The sequence below is a fragment of the Papio anubis genome, chromosome 1 (genome assembly GCF_008728515.1).
Source record: "Papio anubis isolate 15944 chromosome 1, Panubis1.0, whole genome shotgun sequence".
Lineage (NCBI taxonomy): Eukaryota > Metazoa > Chordata > Mammalia > Primates > Cercopithecidae > Papio > Papio anubis.
In genome coordinates this window covers 8,072,595-8,082,116 of record NC_044976.1, presented here as the reverse complement: position 1 = coordinate 8,082,116, position 9,522 = coordinate 8,072,595, and positions in this window count along the sequence as shown.

Sequence of the window (9,522 nt, the reverse complement as noted above, 5' to 3'; positions counted from 1 at the left end):
CAGCAGGCCAGGCTACTGTATCTTATTCATAGAGCCCTCCCCAGCATCCAGCACCAGGCTCTCCTTCTACATGTTTGTGGGTTCAATGGGTGAATGGATTAATACAGCATAGTTGTCACCTAGCCAATCTTTGTCAGATCAGTGATTATTTTTTACATATGCATAAAGTCACATTTGGTTATGCGTCAAACGACACCATCAAGAAAGTGAAAAGACAACCTGCAGACCAGGAGGAAATATTTGAAAGTCATGCATCTCATAAATAATTAATATACAGAATATATAAAGAACTCCTACACCTGAACAGCAAAAAACCCAAACAACCCAATTCAAAAACTGGCAAAAGACTTGAGTAGACTTTTCCAAAGAAGATACACAAATGGTCAATAAGCACATGAAAAGATGCTTAATATCATTAGTCACTAGGGAAATGCAAATCAAAACCACTAGGAGACACTATTTCATACCCCTAGGATGGCTGTGATAAACAACAACAAAAAAGAAAATAACAACTGTTGGCAAGGACGTAGAGAAAACGGAAACCTCCCGCATTGCAGATGGGATAGTAAAGCAGTACAACTGCTGTGGAAACAGTTTAGCAGTTCGTTTAAAAGTTAAATATATGCTGGGTGTGGTGGCTCAAGCCTGTAATCCTAGCACTTTGTGGGGCAAGACGGCGCGTGCCTGTAGTCCCAGCTACTCAGGAGGCTGAGGCAGGAGAATGGCGTAAACCCGGGAGGCGGAGCTTGCAGTGAGCTGAGATCCGGCCACTGCACTCCAGCCTGGGCGACAGAGAGAGACCCTGTCTCAAAAAAAAAAAAAAAAAAAAAAAAGTTAAATATAGGCCTGGCTCTGTGGCTCACCCCTGTAATCCCAGCACTTTGAGAGGCCAAGGTGGGTAAATTACCTGAGGTCAGGAGTTTGAGACCAACCTGGCCAATATGGTGAAACCCCACCTCTACTAAAAATACAAAAATTAGCTAAGCGTGGTGGTGTGAGCCTATAATCCCAGCTACTTGGGAGGGTGAGGCAGGAGAATTGCTTGAACCCAGGAGGCGGAGATCGCACCACTACACTCCAGCCTGGGCAACAGAGCAAGACTCCGTCTCAAAAAAAAAACAAAAAAAAAAAAAAAAAAAAAAAAAAAGGAAAAGAAAAGAAGGTTAAATATAGAATTGCTGTGTGATCTGGCAATTCCAACCCTAGGAAGAACTGAAAGCATGGACTCAGATACTTGTACATTAATGTTCATAGCAGCAATATTCACAAAAGAACAGCCTAAATGTCTGTAAATGGATGAGGATAAACAAAATATGATCTATACAATGGAATATTACTCATACAATGGAATATTACTCAGCCATGAAAAGGAACGAAATTCTGACACGTGTTACAACATGGATGAAACTTGAAAACATGATGTTAAGTGAAAGAGGCCAGTCACAAAAAAGACAAATATTGTGAGATACCTAACAATATTTGATATTATGTGAGATATGTGAGATACAAATATGTGAGATACCTAAAATGGGCAAATTCATAGAGACAGACAGAAGAGTGGCTGCCAGGGGACTAGGGGACAGGAAATGGGAGTTAGTGTTTAATGGGGACAAAATTTCTATTTAGGAACATGAAAAGTTCTGGAGATAGATGGTGGTGATGGTCATTTACCATTGTAAAAATCCACCACTGGCCAGGCGTGGTGGCTCACACCTGTAATCCCAGCACTTTGGGAGGTTGTGGTGGGTGGATCACTTGAGCCCAGGAGTTGGAGACCAGCCTGGGCAACAAGGTGAAACCATGTCTCTCTCCAAAATATGAAAATTAGCCAGATGTGGTGGCACATGCCTGTGGTCCCAGCTACTCTGGAGGCTAACGGGGAGGATTGCTGGGGCCCAGGAAGTTGAGGCTACAGTGAGCCGTGACAGCACCACTGGACTCCAGCCTGGGCAACAGAGGGAGACCCTGTCTGAAAATAAAATAAATACATAAATAAGATAAAAAAATAAAAATAAAACAGTGCCACTGAATTGTACACTTAAAAATGATCAAAATCGTAAATTTTATATTTGCATGTTTTACCATAATGGAAAAATTACTAAAAAGGAAAGACGAGTCGCAGTTGGGGCCACATCCCATCAATGAGAAGCTACGTGCCACTTGGCTGGTGCAGTGTCATTTAACCCAGGATCCTGTCTGGCTCTCCCGCCTCCTGGGAGTAGGAGGAGCCCAGCCGCCAGCCAGCCATCCGTCTGCATTTGTATGGGAAGGGTTAGACACATGGAGGTTTTAATCACCGAGGCTGACACCTATCAGAGCTGGGACGGCAGCCAAGTCCACACGGTGAAAACAGGAGCCTCTTCAAGGGCCCAGGTCTCGTCTCCATTTCTGTATCAACGGCTCAACAACGCCTGTCCCATCTGCAATTTATTGTAAAGGGTAATTATGTGTCAGCTTAAGTCAGACACTTGGCCTTCGTCACAAGTCCAATATGGGAGAAGGTTAAGAATATTTAGGCCGGGCACATCTGTGGCTCATGCCTGTAATCCCAGCACTTTGGGAGGCTGAGGCAGGTGGATCGCTTGAGCCCAGGAGTTCAAGACCAGCCTGGGCAACGTGGCGAAACCCTATAAAAATGCAAAAATTAGCCAGGTGTGGTGGCGCATGCCTGTAGTCCCAGCTACTCAAGAGGCTGAGTGAGAGGATCATTGAGATTAGGAAGTCGCGGCTACAGTGAGCTGAGATTGTGCCACTGCACAGAGCAAGACCCTGTCTCAAAAACAAACAAACAAACAAAACCAAACACTTAAAAGGCATACGGCCGGGCGCAGTGGCTCATGCCTGTAATCCCAGCACTTTGGGAGGCCGAGGCGGGCAGGTCACATGAGGTCAGGAGTTTGAGACCAGCCTGGCCAACATGGTGAAATCCCATCTCTACCAAAAATACAAAAATTAGTTAGGTGTGGTGGCACACGCCTTGGAAGTCTGAGGCAGGAGAATCACTTGAACCTGGGAGGTGTAGGTTGCCGTGAGCCTAGATGGTGCCATTGCACTCCAGCCCAGGTGACAGAGTCAAAAAAATAATAATAATAAAAATAAAAATAAAAGGCGGAAGGCCGAGGCGGGTGGATCACGAGGTCAGGAGATCGAGACCATCATGGCTAACACGGTGAAAACCCGTCTCTACTAAAAATACAAAAAAAAAATTAGCTGGGCGTGGTGGCAAGTGCCTGTAGTCCCAGCTACTTGGGAGGCTGAGGCAGGAGAATGTCGTGAACCTGGGATGTGGAGCTTGCGGTGAGCCGAGATTGTGCCACTGCACTCCAGCCTGGGCGACTGAGCGAGACTCCATCTAAAGAAAAAAAAAAAAAGGCATATGAAAAATTCAAATGTATGCCGAGGTCTGTTCCCAGAACCCACGCAATTGGGTAGCATGCCAGTGATGTTCTCCTAACTCTTCTAGAATTAAGCACCCCACGGATGAGGCCCCAAATGGGCACATCTGTACTAAGTTCCAGGACACTGGGTAATGTCAGTGTGAGGTTCCCAGACACCTGAAACCCACATCACAAATAGAACATTAATGAGTGCTGCTACAGTTAGAACTGGCTGCACACGCAGGTATTTAGAAGTGAGACAGGAAGTGTAAATGAAGCCCTAATTAATAGATGTGCTAATTGTGCTTCCCTGAAATTGGGAGATTAACCCTGGCATATTTTTAAAGCTTTTTTGTGTAACGGGTACATTGAACAAGTAGGACTCATTGGGTGCAGAAGAAAACACTTCATCTTCCCCCCATTGCCTGGCTCAAACCTGTTCAAATGCTCTTATTCATGCCTTGCATGAGATCTAAGGCAGGCTCTTGACTCTGCTGGCCCCTCCTTCTAATCAGGATCTACAATGTGCAGTCCCAGGCGAGGCACGATGGCTCACATCTGTAATCCCAGCACTTTGGGAGGCCGAGGTGAGTGGATCACCTGAGGTCAGGAGTTGAAGACCAGCCTGGCAAACATGGTGAAACCTTGTCTCTACTAAAAATACAAAAATTAGCCAGGCATGGTGGTGGGCACCTGTAATCCCAGCTACCTGGGAGGCTGAGGCACGAGAATCGCTTGAACCCGGGGGTGGAGGTTGCAGTGAGCTGAGATCATGCCATTGTACTCCAACCTGGGTGGCAGAGCAAGACTCCATCTCAAATAAATACATAAATAAAATAAAATAACGTGCAGTGCCATGTAAGTGTCAAACCCCACAAATGACAGCTTCTCCCCACCCCCAGCTCCTGGTGGGGAGGCGGCTGGGTGTGGCATACCGTTTTCCCTGTGGGGCATCCCTTTGCTTGCTAGCTGCACTTTCTGGCGGTTTCCTAGGCTTACAGTGGAGAAGGAAGAAGACACAGGGAGAGAACAGGCGCGGTATAACTTGACGGGTAGGTCACAGGCTGGCCTCGCTATCCCCTGGGTTTGATAGGAATTTAAACTTGTCACATGGGAGCTCTTTCAGAGTTTTTGTTTTTTGTTTTTGTTTTGTTTTGTTTTGTTTTAGATGAAGTCTTGCTCTGTCGCCCAGGCTGGAGTGCAGTGGTGCGACCTTCACCTCCCGGGTTCAAGCAATTCTCCTGCCTTAGCCTCCGCTAGTAGCTGGGATTACCGGTGTGCGCCACCACCACGCCTGGCTAATTTTTGTATTTTTAGTAGAGACGGGGTTTTACCATGTTGGCCAGGCTGGTCTCAAACTCCTGACCTCAGGTGATCCACCCGCCTTGCCCTCCCAAAGTACTAGGATTACAGGCGTGAGCCACCATGCCCAGCCTCTTTCTATTTTTTTTATTGAGATAGAGTTTCATGCTGTCGCCCAGGCTGCCGTGCAGTGGCGTGATCACTGCAACCTCCGCCTCCCAGGTTCAAGCAATTCTCCTGCCTCAGTCTCCGAAGTAGCTGGGACTACAGGCACGCACTACCATGCCTGGCTAATTTTTGTATTTTTAGTAGAGACAGGGTTTCACCACTTTGGCCAGGCTGGTCTGGAACTCCTGGCCTCAAGCCATCTGCCCACTTCAGGCAGTATCCCAATCCCGAAGTATTGGGATTACAGGCGTGAGCCACCCCGCCCGGCCCTCAGGGTCTTTCAAGACTCCTTTAACACAAGGATCTCACAACTGCTGTTCTTTTGATTCCGGTGAAAACACCTCCTGGGGCTGGTCTTTTATTCGTAATTCCGCCTCCAGCTCCTGGAGATGAGGTGTTAGAGTACAGAATTCTTCATCTAAATTCTCCTTTCACTCCAGGTGGTCTGGTTGGGAGGATCTCAGACTCCCATCTGGTCCACAAAATCTCCCACCTTGGACGGGCTGTCGGGGAAGGAATGTGACCACACGGCTGCTTTAGCCAGGCGCCCCCTCTTCACCTTCAGTTCTTTAGCCAGGCGCCCCCTCTTCACCTTCAGGTCTTTAGCCAGGCGCCCCCTCTTCACCTTCAGGTCTTTAGCCAGGCGCCTCCTCTTCACCTTCAGGTGGGAGATGCACACCGGCCATTTTGTTCTGGGCCCCGGGATGTGTGCCTTCTCTCCATGGGGGCCCTCAGTCAGCTAAGCATACAGAGGAAGCAACGCATCCCTGCCCGACTCTGCTCCTCCAAGGTTGGGGGAGGCATACTTGCAAGACACTAACCACTTTCTCTAAAACCACTTTCCCTAGTCACAGACTTTCTGGATCTTTTTTCTTTATCTTTTCTTTTTTTTGAGACAGAGTCTCACTGTCACCTAGGCTGGAGTGCAATGGCACGATCTCGGCTCACCACAACCTCTGGCTCCCAGGTTAAAGCGATTCTCGTGCCTCAGTCTCCTGAGTAGCTGGGATTACAGGTGTGCACCACCATGCCTGGCTAGTTTTTGTACTTCTAGTAGAGACAGGATTTCACCATGTTGGCTGGGCTGGTCTTGAACCCCTGACCTCGTGATCTGCCCATCTTGGCCTCCCAAAGTGCTGGGATTACAAGCATGAGCCACCATGCCTGGCATCTTTTTTTCTTTTTTCTTTTTTTTTGAGACAGGGTCTCACTCTGTCGCCCAGGCTGGAGTGCAGTGGTGCAATCATGGCTCATCATAGCCTTGACCTCCCAGGCTCAATCAATCCTCCCACCTCAGCCTCTTAAGTAGCTGGGGACCACAGGCGCACACCACCGCGCCCAGCTAATTTTTGAATTTTCTTGTAGAGACAGGGTTTTGCCATGTTGCCCGGGCTGGTCTTGAACTCCTGAGCTCAAGCAATCCTCTTGCCTCAGCCTCCCAAAGTGCTAGGATTACAGGCTTGAGTTACCACGCCCAGCCATCTGGATCTTTTTTCTTTAAAGTGGTTGTTGAGCTAAAGGATACAAAACTGTCCTTTGACCCTTCCTTTGCACATTTGCCTGGTTGACCACACCTCACTCTGATACTGCTGGGAATAGTTGGTGTCTAAAGTCTGGGCCCTCAACTGAAATGAAGCCCAAGACCCCTGTTAACGCCCCATCACACATGCTTTTCATGACCCAGGGATTGAGTTGCAAAGCAAGGATTTCTTTTTTTCATATTTTCACAGTTTGTTTGGCCTAATACTAAATCTAAAAGGTGAAATATTCTCAGCAGAACTCAAGGGAACCAGATGAGTCACTAAGCAACTTCAGGAGGCCCAGAAAATTGCTCAAAAACACTAGTCACTGTTAAGACTCCAGCAGTGAATAAAGGTCCTTATGGGCCCCATGGTGAATCGACAAACTGGAATCCTCCTCTGTTGGATGAGTTTTGTCAGCAATATTCACCATCTCAGGGGTGCCCCTGCTTCCAGGCACTGCAGCACAGGTGGGTCTCTTTCCTCACCTAAACGAATTACGAAGGACCTGGGCACCTTGTCAGAGCATCTCAGCACATATTCATTACCTTGGCAAGCAAGCATGACAGGTACCCCTCACCCATCACGTCATCCTCACGCCCGAGCATGGTGCCTGGCCCATGGTAGGATCTAGACAAAGCCCGACTTGAATTACAACCTAAGGATGAAATGGGGAGATCCTCAGAGACCAGGAATTTATTCTTCAAAGACTTTACTCTTCTCCTTAAAAACATTCTTCTTAATTAGATTTTAGATATAAAAAAAAATCAATCTGCTGCTTTATTTTATTACTCTTCTGTTATATTAGATTGTGCCCTTGGTGGCTTAGAACTATAATGAGTGAAGTCCATAAAACAAAATAGCAAGCACATTAAAATTGCCTATGTTTTTTAAAGAGTGGGCCCCTAACATTCTCCATTAGAAAGGGCCAGGCTTCAGGCCGGGTGTGGTAGCTCACACTTGTAACCTCTGAGAGGCTAAGGTAGGCCGATTGCTGGAGCCCAGGAGTTCAAGACCAGCCTCAGTAACATGGTGAAACTCCTTCTCTACCAAAAATAGAAAAATTAGCTGGGTGTGGTGGTGCGTACCTGTAGTCCTAGCTACTCCTGGGGCTGAGACAGGAGGATCACTCGAGCAGGGGAGATGGAGGTTGCAGTGAGCCGTGATCAGGCCACTGCACTGTAGCCGGCGTAACAGAGTGAGACTCTGTCTCAAAAAAAAAAAAAAAAAAAAAAGCCAGGTTTTCTCATCTATAAGGTAAGAGGACATTGCGTTTTATTGAGGCTACTTGCCTGGCCAATATCCATTCTCCTGTTCTTCATTAGTAACAGACCCTTGATTTTATTCAAAGTGGCAATGTACATTGTTATAATCCTACATTTCCAAGCTTCTCTTGCAGCTGAGTGGGGCCATGTGACTAAGTTCTGGCCAGTAAATATAAGCAGAAGTTGTAAGATAGAATTTACCAAAAAGGGGACAGATGGCTGACACGTGCTTTTTTTTTTATAGTCTTCTTCCCCCTACCACTTGCTTTTTGCTTGGGATGCTGATGTGACAGTTGGAGCGCCAGCAATTGCATTGGCTCATGAGGCAACTGTTAAGGTTAAGGATAGTAGAAGAGAAAGGTAAGAGGAGTCGGGGTCTCTGATGACGCTGCAGAGCCACCATAGCAGCCAGGGACCTCTGACCTTCTGGAATATTTTTATGTGAAAGAGAAATAAACTTCAATTTTGTTTAAGACTTTGTTTGTGGCATCTGTAATTTACAGTTTTGATTGGTTACGTCTGTTATAAAGGATCATTTAGGCATGACCCATTTTATTTTACCCGTTTTGGAAGGATGTCTCTCTAAAACGCATGGCATGCTCTCTTGGTCCCTTAAACCAGGCGTAAAGTGAGCATTGGGTTTAAGGAAGCAAGAGAGCATGGCATGCATTTTAGAGAGGCATCCTTCCAAAATGGCTGAAATAAAATGTGCCATGCCTAAATAATCCTTTAACATACAAGATACCCAGTTAATTTTTTTGTTTGTTTTTGTTTTTGTTTTGTTTTGTTTTGTTTTTTGAGAGAAAGTCTCGTTCTGTCACCCAGGCTGGAGTGCAGTGATGCGATTTTGGCTCACTGCAACCACCGCCTCCCAGGTTCAAACGATTCTGTTGCCTCAGCCTCCCAAGTAGCTGGGATTACAGGCACATGCCATCATGCCCAGCTAATTTTTATATTTTTAGTCGAGATAGGGTTTCACCATGTTGGCCAGGCTGGTCTCGAACCCCTGACTTCAAGTGATCCACCCGCCTCGGCCTCCCAAAGTGCTAGGATTACAGGCGTGAGCAGCTGTGCCCGGTGTAAATTGAATTTTAGATAAACAACAAATAAATTCTTAGTAAAGGCATGTCCCGAATATTTCATACTTGTACTAAAAATAAAAAAATCAGTGTTTATGAAATTTGAATTTAATTGGGAGTTCTATAATAATATTCGCTAAATCGGCCAGCCCTAACTGAACAGACTCTTTCCGCAGTGTCCTACAGTCCTGTGGCTGTGATGCATACGGAGCCTATTAAGGCACATACAATGCTTAGTCCTTATATGAAAAGGACCCAGATTGTCATGTTCTTCATTCTTATATTTGTATTCTGCTCTTTGCTATGTTCCTGTCTCTTCCTTGGTCATTAGTTTACCAATTGCCTCATGTGCTGAGGCTCAAAGCATGCCAGCCTGCCTGTTGTCCCCTCCCCATTTGTGACATGCCCTGGAAATCTGTGGGTGAGCAGTGCTCAGAGCTCGTGACTGGAGCTGAAGCCCGGGTGGACTCTAGGTCCCCCGCTTTCCGCTCTGTGACCTCGGGTGAGTCATTTGACCTGTCTGAGCTTGGATTCCCTCCCATGTAACAGGAGAGAGAGTCAGAGCTGCCTCGTGGGTTACGTGAGGGGTTAAATAGGTTTAATGCTGAGAATATGGCCAGGCAGCGCTTGGCCCTTAGTAAGCGCTGAACCAATGGGAGCAATTGACCTGTGGTGGGCTTAGCAACCGGATACCAGGCTGCATAAACAGGATCTAAGGAGAGGTCTCGATGAGTACAACATGAGCAACAGGGAGTTTGAGGTCCCTGGGAGGAAGGGGTGGGAGGGAGGCTGAGAGCTGGGCCCTGAAATC